The sequence below is a fragment of the Protopterus annectens genome, chromosome 8.part1, assembly GCF_019279795.1.
Source record: "Protopterus annectens isolate FY-2018-M chromosome 8.part1, PAN1.0, whole genome shotgun sequence".
Classification (NCBI taxonomy): domain Eukaryota; kingdom Metazoa; phylum Chordata; order Ceratodontiformes; family Protopteridae; genus Protopterus; species Protopterus annectens.
This window is the reverse complement of record NC_056742.1, coordinates 118,004,710-118,023,409: the sequence shown is the minus strand read 5'-3', so window position 1 is coordinate 118,023,409 and position 18,700 is coordinate 118,004,710.

Here is an 18,700-nt window from a genome sequence, read left to right as displayed (position 1 = left end):
AAGGTACTGCGGTGGTGGTGCTGTGATAGCTTTGTCACCTCACAGATGTTGCCCGTTCGATTCTCAGTTAGAGCGTCTTCTGTGTGGCGACATGCGTGAATGGGCGTTCCTTCATTGAAGGTTGTGCGTTAGGCCCGGCAAGCCAGCACGTAAAAAAAAATCTACTGCCAATCATTAGCGGACTGGAGTTCCGCTGTGGCAACCCCTAACTGGGAAAAGCCGAAAGACACAAACAAACAATGTCAAAAAGGTCCACTGAGATCCACATGCACCATATCCTTAACTTCCTTTGTGAGTGCATTGGTGGTGATCCATTCCTAGAACTGAACGAAGATGAAATACAAAACATTTGTGTATTTGAAGCCATGTTGTCAACTATCAAGCAGGGAATTATCATTCAGGAAATCCATCAGCTGTCAGTCAGCCTTTTCCATAATCTTCCCCTTGAGCAGAATAGGCCAGTAGAGACATGGTTGCTGGCTTCTCTTGAATCCAAGTTAAAATAAGGAAACCTTTTGTATTTCAACACCACTCCTGTTACAAATAGGGAACTGTGGTGCTATAGCTGTGGTTCACAAAGTACTAATGTTACAGGAGGCAGGTCATGTATCTATCCTGCTCCTTCCTTGGTCTTCTATATGTCCAGTGTCACCATTCTTAATGCTCGGACCTCTCATGCAGGTACTCTGGCTTTGTCCATCCTGTGTAATATACAAATCTGGTGACATACACAATAACACTGCTTGTTAGGTAGCATTTTTCAACGTTTTCTCTCTTCCCTTCAAATAAAGTAATCTGACCATTCCTGGTACATTCTGTCATGCACTGGAATATATTTTAATTGTATTTGTTCACATTTTTTAGATCCAACTTCTTATCCTTTAGTGCACGTTGAGCTCTTCAATGATAGTTTTTCCTTTCTTAGTACACAATCTAATTTCTATGCATCAGTCCTTCTATATGCAGACAGCTGTTGTACTGTTCTCATTTCTTGTCACTATTCCAAATTATTTACCTGTTTCCAGTAACATTAGCTGTGTCCTCTTGTGCCATTCCCAGCAATGATACAGGGATTGCAAAGCACACAGAGCCATGATTGTTGTTAGCCAGCCTCTTTCTCATTTGCCTCGTTTGCATTAATTTGGCCAAGAGTCTAGGAGTCTGATACTAACTCTACTACTAGGGACATTCTTCAAAACGCAATGCTTTTAAAAGAATACTTAAAATTGGTTAAGACTACATATTACCTGTCTTCTCAACCATCAACTGGTACACACTGTTAATAGATGAATGATTTCACTGGAGGCTACATCTTGTTATTCTATGTGTGTGTTGATAATAACATTCTCCTATTTACCTCTTTCTCAGTCTGTGGTTTCTAGAGGAAACTGTTTGCTTTCTTCTGTCCCTGCTTATTGTGGGAGTTCTGACTGACAAGCATTATAGAGCTATGTGACATCCAGTAATACACTACTCTTCTCTACAAAAATATCGAATGGTACTTCCTCCCCCAATAATCCCTTGCCCAAGAATAGTCTATGATTAGCAGAATACCACCAGACTCTAAATGACCCTTCACCAGGCTGGTTTAATGGAACACACATCTCTTCCCATGACTGTATTTTGGTTTGGCAGTTTGAAGTCTTGGTTACATCCAGCCCTTAATTTAATTTACCACATTATGCAGTCTGTACCTAATCACACTGTGTCCTTGTCACATTTCAAAACCAGGCTGCATTCAAGCACATTTGTGATATAGCCACTTGCCCCCACACCACTGAATATATCACAAGTAATGTAGTCGACATATGCGGGAATTACATGAAGTCAAAGGCTGACCAAGGGGATAAGCTGAGTTTCTGTGCCAGTCACCAGAGTTAGCAGGTTTCAGAATAGAAACAGTAATGTAAAGGAAGAGGGAATCCAATAGAGCCTTTAGAATAATTACTACAGCATAAAGTGTTTTGTAAAATAATAAAGTGATGTGCTATGAGACAGTAAAAGCCATTTTTCCCAAATAAGTTTTAAACCTGGTCTATTTTTGTTTGTGAAACACAGCATTTGTAATTTGAAAAGCGTTTACTATAATCTGCATTGTAAATTCATTGAATGTATTAAACAACATGAAATGTGTAATCTATTTTTTTCCAATGGAGTGCTGTTTTGTAGATTGATGTTTATTGCAATGAATATAATTATGGTATTCAAACCATGCTGATTTTTTAAAAATAAAATATACAGTAAAGTACGTCTTTGGCATAGTGATTTAGCTCTGTTTGCTGCATTCATTCCTTCACAAGATATGTTCTCTTGTAAGATGTTTGACAGTCAATAGCCATTCATTCACCTCTTATAGGATCTTCAGCTTTGCATTTAATTACTCCAGGACAAACATGAAGCACATATGGAATATATTCACTTCCCTTCAGAGTTCTCAGCTGAGCCTTTAATAAGGAATGTGACTACTGACATACTGAAATAAGTGAAGCTACGTTTATCTTACTTAAAATTCAACATTATGTCAAAGTATTCATGTTTGCACCAGGAATGATAGCAAGTAGAATTAAAAAAATGGTAATTTTGTAAATAACGTTATATATGTTCATTATTATTCAAATATCATTATAACAAATAACATAACCATTGACAGCGCAGTGGTGCAGCGGTAGAGTTGTCACCTCACAGCAAGAGGTTCTTTGGTTCGATTCTCAGCTGGGGTGCCTTCTTTGTGGAGTCTGCATGTCCTCCCTGCATTCGTGTGGGTTTCTTCCGGGTGTTCCGGTTTCCTCCCACATTACAAAGACATGCACATGGAGAATTTCTCCCTGGGCCTCTGCTGAAAATTGGCTTTGTTCCAAGTCGGACTTTCCCGGTTAACAAATGTTAAATAAAAAACATTGTTTCATAGTAAGCATAGCACATAATTTCTTAACAATATTTGATTTTAGCTCACTTTGTATTTCTAACTTAATGTAATAGTGCTTAATGTTCATCCTTAGGTGACCGAAAGTCAGGTCATGCAAGAATTATTGTTATATGAAATGTATTGTTGTAATTCTGATGTAAGAGAGGTATATTATTCATTAAACCAAGTTATTCAGATTTAACAATACCATATAACAATTATATATACAATATTAATTAGATGAAAGATACTTAGTTAACATAAAGAGACAAGAGAGAAAAAAAAGTCCACTCAGCATTTCTTGAACAGGTAGTTTCTGATCCAAATATTTTTGAAGTTTGCACTTTGTACAGACCTGGAAGAGATTTTAGCATTCATGTTGGACTGTATACAGGTTAAAATGTGGGCAAAAAGTGTCATGAAACTGGTAGTGTCTATCTGAAAATGCAGACTGTACAGAGTGAGTGTTTACTGGGTAAAGGACTGACAGCTGCAGTCTTATGTTCCAGTCATAACATTCAAGAAAGAAGGTGTCTGGAAGTGAACCATTTATTCAACTACTAACTGGATGTCTGAGACTAAAGGGGAAGGTCATGTAATGATAGCACTCCAAAAGAAAGCAAGAAGGATAAAAATGTAAGGTGCATATTGGAAGAAGCAGTAAAAATAGAATTACTTTATGAAGAAGGAAAAGAGAATGACAAAAAAAGGAAAAAAAAAATCATTTGAGTCTAAAAAATAAAAAGAAACAATAAAAAAGTACAAATAAAGCCAAGGAGAATAAAACAGAACTGTGTAACACTTCAAAATGAGAATCTAGTTTCCTGGAGCCAGACAAGAGGAAAGATGAGAATGTAACAGAAGATAAATTATTTAAGATAATGGGAGACCAAAATAGGACAACTATAGATAAAGCAATGCAATATAGGCTAGGTACACCTAATCAACTAAAGATTGCAGGCCGCAGCATTGAGCACAGTCAGAACGTACTGGTCCTGGGGACTCAATAATCTACTACACTGACTCATACTTAGTTCCAGCGGTAGAAACAATAGCAAGACATGCACATGTTTACAAAGGGTTGGACCAGGATTAAAGATGGTCCTAAGGCCTTGAAAACTCTGTAAGACAAAATTTGGTCGTAAAGGGACTGTGTCACTTATTGATATATAAGTGGAGAAAGGGAAAATCAAACAGCAGTAAGGAGTTCCATCACGAGCCTTTTCAAATCAATATGTGGTTAAGTAGGGCTTAATGGTGTTTTCTCCATCCAACCAGAAATACATAATGAGTAAAAAGAAATAGTAAAATCAGTAATTACACTAAGGTATTTGTCTAATCAAACAGTTTGGGTATGTCCATAACTGAAAATAATTTCTTAAGATCTGAATGTTTGGAAAAAAAAGTGAAATACACCTGTGAGACAGGAACAACATTACATGCCAAAGAGATTTGGATAGAAAGAGTACAGTTTGCCTGGCCCATTTTCTGGTGTGGAAATTCAACTGCAGGAAGACCAATGCAGAGGAATAAATGCTTTATAAATTGGCATGCTTAGCTATGTGAGCAAGAAATCATGAAATGTGAACACTAAAATAAGCAATGTTTTATGTGATGACTTTAAATTCATTGTTAACCTTAGCAAAGGCAAATTAGGGTTGTAAGGTGGTTCTGTTTGTTAAAGAAAGTCATAAAATAACAAGAGTAAAAGAATTATGAAAAATATAAAGGTCAACCATCTTATGTGGATGTTAAGGGAACTGTTAATAGCCTACCAATGTCTCTATCAAAAGTGTGACAAAATGATCTGTAAACCCTGAGTCTACAAAACAAAAGCAATTGTAACAGTAAAAGTGAATTATAAAATTACAGAAATTAGTTTTGGAAAAGATCAAACTCCTGCAGCCTTTATGTGGTTGGTTGTCCCCATACCCTACTAACTATATATGGTAAATCTAAGGTTGCTGTACCTTGCAGTTGTGGGAAGATTCCAAGACTGCAATCTCTTTCTTAGTATATTATTTCCTACATTCACTATTAAACATGCTCCATTCCAAGGATCACATCTAAGGCTACTGAATCAGAAAAGAATCCCCTCGTCCCAAATACATTAAACATTTAAATGGATATATTATTTTTCTTTCAATAACAGTACAGTACTAAAGAAAAAGTGCATCATTAGAAAATTCCAGTAGGAGGAGTCCAGCTTGCCACATATTAAGTGCTCACTTGACCATGACATGAAACTAAGCAGTATTAAAGCACTATAATAATTCTTACAAGAAAATCTATACAGTGAAATTATAAACAAGAGGAAATGAAATTTATACATGATAGATAGATAGATAGATAGATAGATAGATAGATAGATAGATAGATATGCTTTCTGATGAACTTGCATCTCACCTCATGACTGGTTCCTGTCTTATCCCTATTGTTTGCTGATATAGGCTCCGTCTCCCTGTGTGTCCTTGATTTTTATAAAAGAAGGTATTAAGGATGGATGGAATTATTTATTTTTCTTTTCAAAACTAATAATATGTATTATACAAGTTCTGTGAATATGCAGCTAGAAACTACAAGACCTGGAAGAGGCTTTATAAAGCAAGTTGTCTGTAGGACTCCAATGAGTTAAATTGAATCCAGCCTTCTGACACTGACATAAAGAAACATGCTCGCATTGTAATGGATAATATACATTTACTGGACAATATTCTTGAGACAATATTCTTGAAACAAGAGTCCTACACAGAAAAAAAATGAATGATAAAGAAGACTTATAAAATCAACAAATATAACAAATTATTTGACAAACTATGTATTTACAAAACAAGAGGACTTCAGGATACATACAGGCAACTGTGTGTTGCTATTTTAAAAGCATTTGTTAAGTGTGAAATGTTATCTTACAGAAATGGTGGGTGCAGTCCCCCATCAGGGAAGTATTAGATGGGAGTAAATGGGGATTTCAGAAATAACACTTCATACATAGAGGGCTACTACATTCTTTCTCCTGCACTCCATGCAGAAAATAAGTAGCTTTTACAAAAAAAAGGAAAGATTGATTTTAAATGGCACAATTAATTATACATTAAAGCAGCATATTTCTTTCACTTGCCCAATACTGAGTAATAGCAGTTATTTTTTAAACACCTTTACTGGATTATCACTTGTGACACTGTAGAGCAAACTTACATTTATATAAAAGTAATCAAATCATATTAAGTTCATTTTGCAAAATTACATCCATCATATATTATGTATCATATAATCTAGAGCATCATTGCATAAATTATTCATTTCCTGCCTTGTATTAAACCTCATTCCTCCAAAACCTTTTTCTGCATGGGATTTGATTCCCACATTCCTATTTTCTCCCTATTCTATCCTTTTTTAAATATCCTACTTCCTGTTTTTTATCTCTGTTGGCAATATTTCACTACTTGAGAATAGGTGGTTTAGATTTTGACTTCTGTTTTCTAGTAATTGCTTTTGTGGCAGCCACCTAAGGAAATTCAGATCCTGTATCCCAACTCATAAAAAATACATTATTTCCTTAGTTACACTCATTTGTTCACCCAATGATATTTCCGACACAGTACTCTGTGAGTGAATTTTAAAGTCTGCCAACTCATTACACTCCCCAAAACATAAGTTCCCAGTTACCTCTTCTCCCTCATCATGCCTCCAACATTTGTCACATTGCCTAAGGGATAATTCTTTGAAGTCTGCTTGGTGCTTGAGCAAAAGTATCTATACAAACACTTCTAGACAAAAATTCTGTAAATCTTCTAGATTTTTTTTTTCCCAGTTTACGGGAGCCATACATATATCCTCTCATTGTTTTATTTTGAATTGCATATATAATCTCCTCTTCCCAATCTTTTCTAACCTCTTTTGATTAATTTCTATAAGCTATTGTGCAACATTTTGCATATGCCATTCTAATTTATCCCCTTTTAAACAAAAAAGTAATTGTATGGATTATAATGAGAAAAATTTAACTGCATTGCCTTTCACAACTACTTTCAGAAGGCGTAGCAAACAGTTCTGTATTTGACTGTTGCTTCTCACTATTGAGTGTGAACTACAATAGAGCTGTTTATAATTTTGTATGTATGCAAGCAGTTGAGTATTCTTAACATACATATATATATATATATATATATATATATATATATATATATATACACATACATATACACATATATATGTACAAAATCATCAGAGTATGCTTGGGAAAAATATAAAAATTTTTAACAATTCCAGTTTGAAATATAAAACCATATTGCACAAGTTCATAAAAAGGACAGTGGCTTATCAAATCTGTCCAGTTTCCTTGTTCCATTATACCATAAGTCATATTGAATGGCATGATAATCTCTCACTTTAAAATCTGAAATAACAAATACATTGCAGCTTTCAACTGTTACAATGGGCATCTTTGTTTGTTCTGACACCTGATAGGACTGTTTCCTGTATGTTAATGTAAGATTAACTGTGTGGGTATTAGTATGTATTAGTGTCATTCGTGGGTTAGGTCAAAGACCTAAGGTGAAGCAGAGTGCTTTGACCTTGGCTAGGAGTAACTTGATGAATCATTTTGAATAGCATTACTTTATTTTTTTCCTACAAGCACACAATGATGTTCACGGAGTATTAGAAAATGAACTGTGGTGTGATTGATTGGTCTTGTTCTGTGATGGTCCATTACTTTTCAATAGATAACCAGTAAATAAAGTAGGACTTTTCTTCTTCACATCTTATGTGGTTCTACTTACTTTGATAGACTCTGCCGTTTGTTAAGGATTATATGTTCAAGTTCTAACTTTCCAGTCACATTTTCTTAGTATAACTATTCCTTAAAGTTTGTCCTGTTGTAAACTATGCGGTATTGCTGTCTGTGCAAGACTGCTATGCACTGGACAGAGGATATTCTCCTTTTCCTTTGTTGCACAAGCAAGCAGTATACATAATTAAGGGGGAGAGGATGAAGCCCTCACATATGAGGTGTTTTTGCTGAGAACTGCAGGAGCTTAGAGTAGGTTAGATAGGTTCTTTCCAAAATCAGTTGTGACTGAGGATTTTTTCCCAGTTGTTTATGTCTTGACTGATCATAGAGGAAGCCTCTTTAACACTTAAGCAGTCAATAATCAATCTCAAATGAATACCTGTCATATAAATTATGATGCCCCTCCTCTGGGCCAGTAATCAAGGAGCCTCAATCGTCATCGCTGACACTGGTGAGGGACATTCACTTGGAGCAAAAATAGATATACACAGTATTTCCAGATGCAGATGTCTGCAGCAAGCATAATTTCCCTTAAGAGCACACAGGGAATACAGGGAATACACTTCCATCCTGGGGATGGGTTTCCCTCTCTCTCTCTCTCACCAGGCTCCAAATAAGATTCCAAACTGACCACAGCTGTAGAGTTGAGTCCTCAGTTGGGTGTTCCAAGCCATGTCCTCCACCACCCTCTCTGTGAAACCAGTGCTCTGTTTCCCTGCACCACACACACACACACACACACACACACACACACACACACACACACACACACACACACACACACACACACATACCAGAGAAAGGCTGACACAGATTTACCAGCTATGGCCCCTCTGCCTAGGCTATAAGGCAGATACTGCCACCAGAACACCCCAAAGCCAGCTACTCTAAGGCTCTTACAAGGGTACCCAATTAAACTGAGTAAAATTAATACTAATACAAAAAGTAGTATTTGACCAATGCAGCAAGGCTTTCAGGAGTGGCCACAGTGTCATCAAATAAATATAAGTACTCTCAAAGGTTAAAAATATTCTCTAAAACAAAAACTGTAACCTGTGGAACTTGTTTAACTTGCTTACATATGTAATCTCTGTAAATAGTCTGTTTGTAATATGTAATGTTGGTATTATGTAATGCTGTATCTGCTTACCCTTGGAGCTTTTCTCCCCGGGCCTCCGCTGAAAATGGACATGCATCCAGTCGGACTATCCTGGTCAACAAATGTAAAATAAATAAAAGACCAGCCACAATGAAAGGTTTAAATATATTTAATAATAAGTAATAAAAATAACATGAACATGCTGAATATCTATTAACAATAAACATCAGAGTTAACAATCACAAGAAATATTAAAAACAACATAGATGGATAAATTCACACAGATATAGAAATATAGTACTTAACTAATTTCACCATAGTTTCCTGACTGATCAAAATAATTACTATTCCCTGGTTACTTACTAAAGAAAGGCAAGGTGAAGTGGGTGAGTGATCCTTTTTGTCAGGTTTCAAAAACAGACTGCCCTAAGACTTCTATTTCATCTAGTATTAAAACATCATTTTAGTGCTGGATTACAGAATGATATCACATACATCTAGTGTCCGGACATCTGGTTCTCAAACTACTCCCTTTACTAGAAACTGAATCAGAATCTAGCACATATGAATTTTGCTATGATGTGTTATAGCATCTGGAAGCTATACAACCATTTCAAAAACTTCTATCCTTCCAGGGCAGCAAGTAGTTCCTGGTTTTCACAGACATTTTGTCTCTGGATGCAATCAGAGCTGTAAGATACAATATTTATGGCCTAAACCAGATACTTTAATTTCAGATTAGTTTTCAAAGTTAGCTGGACTGAGATTAGTCTCTTCTCTTCCAGTATCCTCTGTTACAATATATTCATTTCAATAGTTACAATACAGTCTGACATATGGTGTATTTCTTTTCTATCCAACAGGACCAACTCTTGGTACATTTGTAACACAAGCAGCTCTACAAATATATTTTCAATGCAAGCACCTGTACAAATCAGTTTGGTATACAGACAACACATAATTCTTTACAAAACTCCAGCTAGCTATGCTGGCATATGTTACACATCCACCGCCCTACTTCTCCTGACATAGCTGGCAATATCTCACATCATCACAAACAACCATCATCTTTACACAATAAACAAAGTTTTTATCTGGACAAAGAAAATAAAATTACCCAGAAATAGACATATACTATTGCATAATTATCATATTGCACATACATATTTAACAAATCAGAAACATAAAACACCATTTTCATTGCAACCATTAATTATCTGCCTATTTAAAATAATCCTGCACTGTTTTCAGCACTGCATAACTCTTTCTGCGCAGGCTCGTATGAAACGCATTCTTATGATGAACAGGGTTTTATGTTCAGTATATATTTGTAGTAAAGCAAGGGTTTGATAGATAATCTGCATATTTTTTAAACAGGAGAAATTGATCCATAGCCTATCCACTCTGGTCAAAGACAATCACCAGAAATGGTAAATGAGAAAATTAAATGACAAAACTGCATGGGTGAACAATATGATTTTGGTTCAATTGATTTTAATTGAATTCAATTGTTCTCGAGTATTTATATGCTGTGTTATTCAGTATGTTTATATTTCTGAGGAAGTCTGGATTGACGAAAGTGGAGATTTAATATTGTTTTACGCTAAAGTACTGGTCCTATTTTATTCTGTTCGGTTTCTTCTATTGTTCAGCCATGTAGTTTTGTCATTTTATATAGTTTTTCTTTGGAGTTGTTTTAAATGAGAAAATTATGTGAATAGGTTGTGATGCCAGACTGCAGTGGGCAGAGACTAAAAAACTATTTATTTGTTTGCTTATTATAAGAAAATGGATCACAGAACTTGTGTAGGAACAGGAATGAAGGATGAAGAAGGCACACTGCCCTAATCATTTGACTATTAGATTAGAAAGAAGAGAATACTTCTGCAGGAGCAATGAAAAACAATTACTTTTACTGTAGGTGGAAATTATTCAGACCTTAACAACCACAGGACTGAGAAATTGTTGCAAACGTAGCTTCTTTTTCTGTTCCTGTGTGTGGGAGGGTTTTAAACCTAACACCTGTGGGAAATGATACTAATGACTAGACTACCATGGAAATAATTATTTCCACCATCTCCCTTTCTAACATCTTCACCTTGTCACCCCTTGTAATAAGTATGGCTTGACAACCATAAACACAACCCATCTAGGATAGCTTACTGGGAAGGTGGAAAGCTGAATTCACACCTGAAATTGCGGTTTCATGGCTTCATAAGCTAACCAAATGTTTTGCATATCCCATTTCTGGAACAGAATACTTTTGTTTCACTTTATGCTATGGCCTGGCACTCTCCTTTCCCATAGCAGGATCTTGAAACTTATGTAATGAATCTCACCATCACCGGTAGAGCAGCTTGGGGCATGTAGTGAATCTTACGATCACATGCATAGCAGCTTTAAGCCCCATTACCGAGTCATAATTTTTGTCACACAAATACAAAGCTATCTTATTTACTTGCTATATGAGATGCTATAAACAACGAGAGGTCTGAATGCCTCAGAACTCCTTCTGCCTATTCTACTTTGCAGTTAATTGATTTTAATATTCTGTTTTATAATGCCTCTCAGAGTCATACAAACATCTAAATATGCTAACAGAAGTCCATCATCTGTTGGCCCCATCAAAATAATGAGTCTCCAAAGCAGCTTTCCCTCAAGTCTAACTTCCACCATCCTGCTTAGTGTTGCAGTCCATGTCCTAGTTACTCAATCCTTCTTTCTTTCTTTGTTCTTTTTCCCCAACTTGCTCCAAACAGTATGGTACTATACCCAAATTTCTATTCCTTCTTTTAATCTCTACATCTCCATCTTACGTGACATTCTAACCCCACAGTTCAGTGCACCATTTTGGAAATGGCAAGGCATGATTTATACTTGACTGTGTCCCCTTTGTCTTTACATTTGCCTGAACTGTTCAGAGTACTCAAGATGCAGCATTAATAATGATGATGATGATGATGTGTACATAAAAGGACAGCACTGCATTCCTCCAACAATGTATGCCAACCTGCTACTGGCCTTTATTACTACTCTAACATTGATACACAGCTTGAATCAGCTTGGGGGTAACTACAACTACCTGACAAGTGTACAATTTGGGGGTCAACTCCATCAAGAATATATTTTATCACAGATTATTCCCCCAGAGTGATTGGTGTTGCATTTCTTTCCTATCCAAGATCCCAGCTTCCACTTACCTGCCCTCCTGTTCACTCTACAGGGTGCCACTTGTTGGTCCAGCTTCCACCCATCTGATTACATTAGAGGTTATTACAGTTTTAACTGGATATCAATGACCCCACTAATGACTACTGCACCAATTTTAATACCATCAGTTTATATACAAGTTGATCTTGCTGCAAAACCTTAGTGAGGTACTGACAAAACAACTCCTGTCGGCACTCAAAATGCTGAGTAGCAAAAAGCCAAAAAAAAGGACTGAAAACGCAGAGAAGAGTGAATCTCAAAAATCGATCTTATCCTTAAAACTACTTTGTGCAGGGCGGGAACACTCCTAAACTTATAAATACCAACTTCAAGATCACCATACCTCAGAGGAAAGGAAATATTTTGAAAAATGGCATCTTAGGCTTAGTAACATTCTTTTGGACATTCAATGTTCGTATTTTAGGACTTGGTCTAATGGGTCCCAACATTTCAAATAGTTACATGACAAAACACTATACTGAATATACTTTTCACAGTTCCTTCTAAAAGCCAACCTCTGTTCTTGACTCACACAGACACTATCCAACCAATGCAACCATTTCTGAATCACTCCCCACCTTTTACTTTTACTTCCAGATTTCCATGTGGTACAAAGTCAAAAAGGTACTGCGGTGGTGGTGCTGTGATAGCTTTGTCACCTCACAGATGTTGCCCGTTCGATTCTCAGTTAGAGCGTCTTCTGTGTGGCGACATGCGTGAATGGGCGTTCCTTCATTGAAGGTTGTGCGTTAGGCCCGGCAAGCCAGCACGTAAAAAAAAATCTACTGCCAATCATTAGCGGACTGGAGTTCCGCTGTGGCGACCCCTAACTGGGAAAAGCCGAAAGACACAAACAAACAATGTCAAAAAGGTCCACTGAGATCCACATGCACCATATCCTTAACTTCCTTTGTGAGTGCATTGGTGGTGATCCATTCCTAGAACTGAACGAAGATGAAATACAAAACATTTGTGTATTTGAAGCCATGTTGTCAACTATCAAGCAGGGAATTATCATTCAGGAAATCCATCAGCTGTCAGTCAGCCTTTTCCATAATCTTCCCCTTGAGCAGAATAGGCCAGTAGAGACATGGTTGCTGGCTTCTCTTGAATCCAAGTTAAAATAAGGAAACCTTTTGTATTTCAACACCACTCCTGTTACAAATAGGGAACTGTGGTGCTATAGCTGTGGTTCACAAAGTACTAATGTTACAGGAGGCAGGTCATGTATCTATCCTGCTCCTTCCTTGGTCTTCTATATGTCCAGTGTCACCATTCTTAATACTCGGACCTCTCATGCAGGTACTCTGGCTTTGTCCATCCTGTGTAATATACAAATCTGGTGACATACACAATAACACTGCTTGTTAGGTAGCATTTTTCAACGTTTTCTCTCTTCCCTTCAAATAAAGTAATCTGACCATTCCTGGTACATTCTGTCATGCACTGGAATATATTTTAATTGCATTTGTTCACATTTTTTAGATCCAACTTCTTATCCTTTAGTGCACGTTGAGCTCTTCAATGATAGTTTTTCCTTTCTTAGTACACAATCTAATTTCTATGCATCAGTCCTTCTATATGCAGACAGCTGTTGTACTGTTCTCATTTCTTGTCACTATTCCAAATTATTTACCTGTTTCCAGTAACATTAGCTGTGTCCTCTTGTGCCATTCCCAGCAATGATACAGGGATTGCAAAGCACACAGAGCCATGATTGTTGTTAGCCAGCCTCTTTCTCATTTGCCTCGTTTGCATTAATTTGGCCAAGAGTCTAGGAGTCTGATACTAACTCTACTACTAGGGACATTCTTCAAAACGCAATGCTTTTAAAAGAATACTTAAAATTGGTTAAGACTACATATTACCTGTCTTCTCAACCATCAACTGGTACACACTGTTAATAGATGAATGATTTCACTGGAGGCTACATCTTGTTATTCTATGTGTGTGTTGATAATAACATTCTCCTATTTACCTCTTTCTCAGTCTGTGGTTTCTAGAGGAAACTGTTTGCTTTCTTCTGTCCCTGCTTATTGTGGGAGTTCTGACTGACAAGCATTATAGAGCTATGTGACATCCAGTAATACACTACTCTTCTCTACAAAAATATCGAATGGTACTTCCTCCCCCAATAATCCCTTGCCCAAGAATAGTCTATTAGCAGAATACCACCAGACTCTAAATGACCCTTCACCAGGCTGGTTTAATGGAACACACATCTCTTCCCATGACTGTATTTTGGTTTGGCAGTTTGAAGTCTTGGTTACATCCAGCCCTTAATTTAATTTACCACATTATGCAGTCTGTACCTAATCACACTGTGTCCTTGTCACATTTCAAAACCAGGCTGCATTCAAGCACATTTGTGATATAGCCACTTGCCCCCACACCACTGAATATATCACAAGTAATGTAGTCGACATATGCGGGAATTACATGAAGTCAAAGGCTGACCAAGGGAATAAGCTGAGTTTCTGTGCCAGTCACCAGAGTTAGCAGGTTTCAGAATAGAAACAGTAATGTAAAGGAAGAGGGAATCCAATAGAGCCTTTAGAATAATTACTACAGCATAAAGTGTTTTGTAAAATAATAAAGTGATGTGCTATGAGACAGTAAAAGCCATTTTTCCCAAATAAGTTTTAAACCTGGTCTATTTTTCTTTGTGAAACACAGCATTTGTAATTTGAAAAGCGTTTACTATAATCTGCATTGTAAATTCATTGAATGTATTAAACAACATGAAATGTGTAATCTATTTTTTTCCAATGGAGTGCTGTTTTGTAGATTGCTGTTTATTGCAATGAATATAATTATGGTATTCAAACCATGCTGATTTTTTAAAAATAAAATATACAGTAAAGTACGTCTTTGGCATAGTGATTTAGCTCTGTTTGCTGCATTCATTCCTTCACAAGATATGTTCTCTTGTAAGATGTTTGACAGTCAATAGCCATTCATTCACCTCTTATAGGATCTTCAGCTTTGCATTTAATTACTCCAGGACAAACATGAAGCACATATGGAATATATTCACTTCCCTTCAGAGTTCTCAGCTGAGCCTTTAATAAGGAATGTGACTACTGACATACTGAAATAAGTGAAGCTACGTTTATCTTACTTAAAATTCAACATTATGTCAAAGTATTCATGTTTGCACCAGGAATGATAGCAAGTAGAATTAAAAAAATGGTAATTTTGTAAATAACGTTATATATGTTCATTATTATTCAAATATCATTATAACAAATAACATAACCATTGACAGCGCAGTGGTGCAGCGGTAGAGTTGTCACCTCACAGCAAGAGGTTCTTTGGTTCGATTCTCAGCTGGGGTGCCTTCTTTGTGGAGTCTGCATGTCCTCCCTGCATTCGTGTGGGTTTCCTTCTGGGTGTTCCGGTTTCCTCCCACATTACAAAGACATGCACATGGAGAATTTCTCCCTGGGCCTCTGCTGAAAATTGGCTTTGTTCCAAGTCGGACTTTCCCGGTTAACAAATGTTAAATAAAAAACATTGTTTCATAGTAAGCATAGCACATAATTTCTTAACAATATTTGATTTTAGCTCACTTTGTATTTCTAACTTAATGTAATAGTGCTTAATGTTCATCCTTAGGTGACCGAAAGTCAGGTCATGCAAGAATTATTGTTATATGAAATGTATTGTTGTAATTCTGATGTAAGAGAGGTATATTATTCATTAAACCAAGTTATTCAGATTTAACAATACCATATAACAATTATATATACAATATTAATTAGATGAAAGATACTTAGTTAACATAAAGAGACAAGAGAGAAAAAAAAGTCCACTCAGCTGAACAGGTAGTTTCTGATCCAAATATTTTTGAAGTTTGCACTTTGTACAGACCTGGAAGAGATTTTAGCATTCATGTTGGACTGTATACAGGTTAAAATGTGGGCAAAAAGTGTCATGAAACTGGTAGTGTCTATCTGAAAATGCAGACTGTACAGAGTGAGTGTTTACTGGGTAAAGGACTGACAGCTGCAGTCTTATGTTCCAGTCATAACATTCAAGAAAGAAGGTGTCTGGAAGTGAACCATTTATTCAACTACTAACTGGATGTCTGAGACTAAAGGGGAAGGTCATGTAATGATAGCACTCCAAAAGAAAGCAAGAAGGATAAAAATGTAAGGTGCATATTGGAAGAAGCAGTAAAAATAGAATTACTTTATGAAGAAGGAAAAGAGAATGACAAAAAAAGAAAAAAAATCATTTGAGTCTAAAAAATAAAAAGAAACAATAAAAAAGTACAAATAAAGCCAAGGAGAATAAAACAGAACTGTGTAACACTTCAAAATGAGAATCTAGTTTCCTGGAGCCAGACAAGAGGAAAGATGAGAATGTAACAGAAGATAAATTATTTAAGATAATGGGAGACCAAAATAGGACAACTATAGATAAAGCAATGCAATATAGGCTAGGTACACCTAATCAACTAAAGATTGCAGGCCGCAGCATTGAGCACAGTCAGAACGTACTGGTCCTGGGGACTCAATAATCTACTACACTGACTCATACTTAGTTCCAGCGGTAGAAACAATAGCAAGACATGCACATGTTTACAAAGGGTTGGACCAGGATTAAAGATGGTCCTAAGGCCTTGAAAAACTCTGTAAGACAAAATTTGGTCGTAAAGGGACTGTGTCACTTATTGATATAAGTGGAGAAAGGGAAAATCAAACAGCAGTAAGGAGTTCCATCACGAGCCTTTTCAAATCAATATGTGGTTAAGTAGGGCGAATGGTGTTTTCTCCATCCAACCAGAAATACATAATGAGTAAAGAAATAGTAAAATCAGTAATTACACTAAGGTATTTGTCTAATCAAACAGTTTGGTGTATGTCCATAACTGAAAATAATTTCTTAAGATCTGAATGTTTGGAAAAAAAAAAAGTGAAATACACCTGTGAGACAGGAACAAGATTACATGCCAAAGAGATTTGGATAGAAAGAGTACAGTTAGCCTGGCCCATTTTCTGGTGTGAAATTCAACTGCAGGAAGACCAATGCAGAGGAATAAATGCTTTATAAATTGGCATGCTTAGCTATGTGAGCAAGAAATCATGAAATGTGAACACTAAAAATAAGCAATGTTTTATGTGATGACTTTAAATTCATTGTTAACCTTAGCAAAGGCAAATTAGGTTGTAAGGTGGTTCTGTTTGTTAAAGAAAGTCATAAAATAACAAGAGTAAAAGAATTATGAAAAAATATAAAGGTCAACCATCTTATGTGGATGTTAAGGGAACTGTTAATAGCCTACCAATGTCTCTATCAAAAGTGTGACAAAATGATCTGTAAACCCTGAGTCTACAAAAACAAAAAGCAATTTGTAACAGTAAAAAAGTGAATTATAAAATTACAGAAATTAGTTTTGGAAAAGATCAAACTCCCTGCAGCCTTTATGTGGTTAGTTGTCCCCCATACCCCTACTAACTATATATGGTAAATCTAAGGTTGCTGTACCTTGCAGTTGTGGGAAGATTCCAAGACTGCAATCTCTTTCTTAGTATATTATTTCCTACATTCACTATTAAACATGCTCCATTCCAAGGATCACATCTAAGGCTACTGGAATCAGAAAAGAATCCCCCTCGTCCCCAAATACATTAAACATTTAAATGGATATATTATTTTTCTTTCAATAACAGTACAGTACTAAAGAAAAAGTGCATCATTAGAAAATTCCAGTAGGAGGAGTCCAGCTTGCCACATATTAAGTGCTCACTTGACCATGACATGAAACTAAGCAGTATTAAAGCACTATAATAATTCTTACAAGAAAATCTATACAGTGAAATTATAAACAAGAGGAAATGAAATTTATACATGATAGATAGATAGATAGATAGATAGATAGATAGATAGATAGATAGATATGCTTTCTGATGAACTTGCATCTCACTCATGACTGGTTCCTGTCTTATCCCTATTGTTTGCTGATATAGGCTCCGTCTCCCTGTGTCCTTGATTTTTATAAAGAAGGTATTAAGGATGGATGGAATTATTTGCTTTTCAAAACTAATAATATGTATTATACAAGTTCTGGTGAATATGCAGCTAGAAACTACAAGACCTGGAAGAAGGCTTTATAAAAGCAAGTTGTCTGTAGGACTCCGAATGAGTTAAATTGAATCCAGCCTTCTGACACTGACATAAAGAAACATGCTCGCATTGTAATGGATAATATACATTTACTGGACAATATTCTTGAGACAATATTCTTGAAACAAGAGTCCTACACAGAAAAAAAATGAATGATAAAGAAGACTTATAAAATCAACAAATATAACAAATTATTTGACAAACTATGTATTTACAAAGCAAGAGGACTTCAGGATACATACAGGCAACTGTGTATTGCTATTTTAAAAAGCATTTGTTAAGTGTGAAATGTTATCTTACAGAGAAATGGTGCAGTCCCCATCAGGGAAGTATTAGATGGGAGTAAATGGGGATTTCAGAAATAACACTTCATACATAGAGGGCTACTACATTCTTTCTCCTGCACTCCATGCAGAAAAATAAGTAGCTTTACAAAAAAAGGAAAGATTGATTTTAAATGGCACAATTAATTATACATTAAGCAGCATATTTCTTTCACTTGCCCAATACTGAGTAATAGCAGTTATTTTTTAAACACCTTTACTGAATTATCACTTGTGAC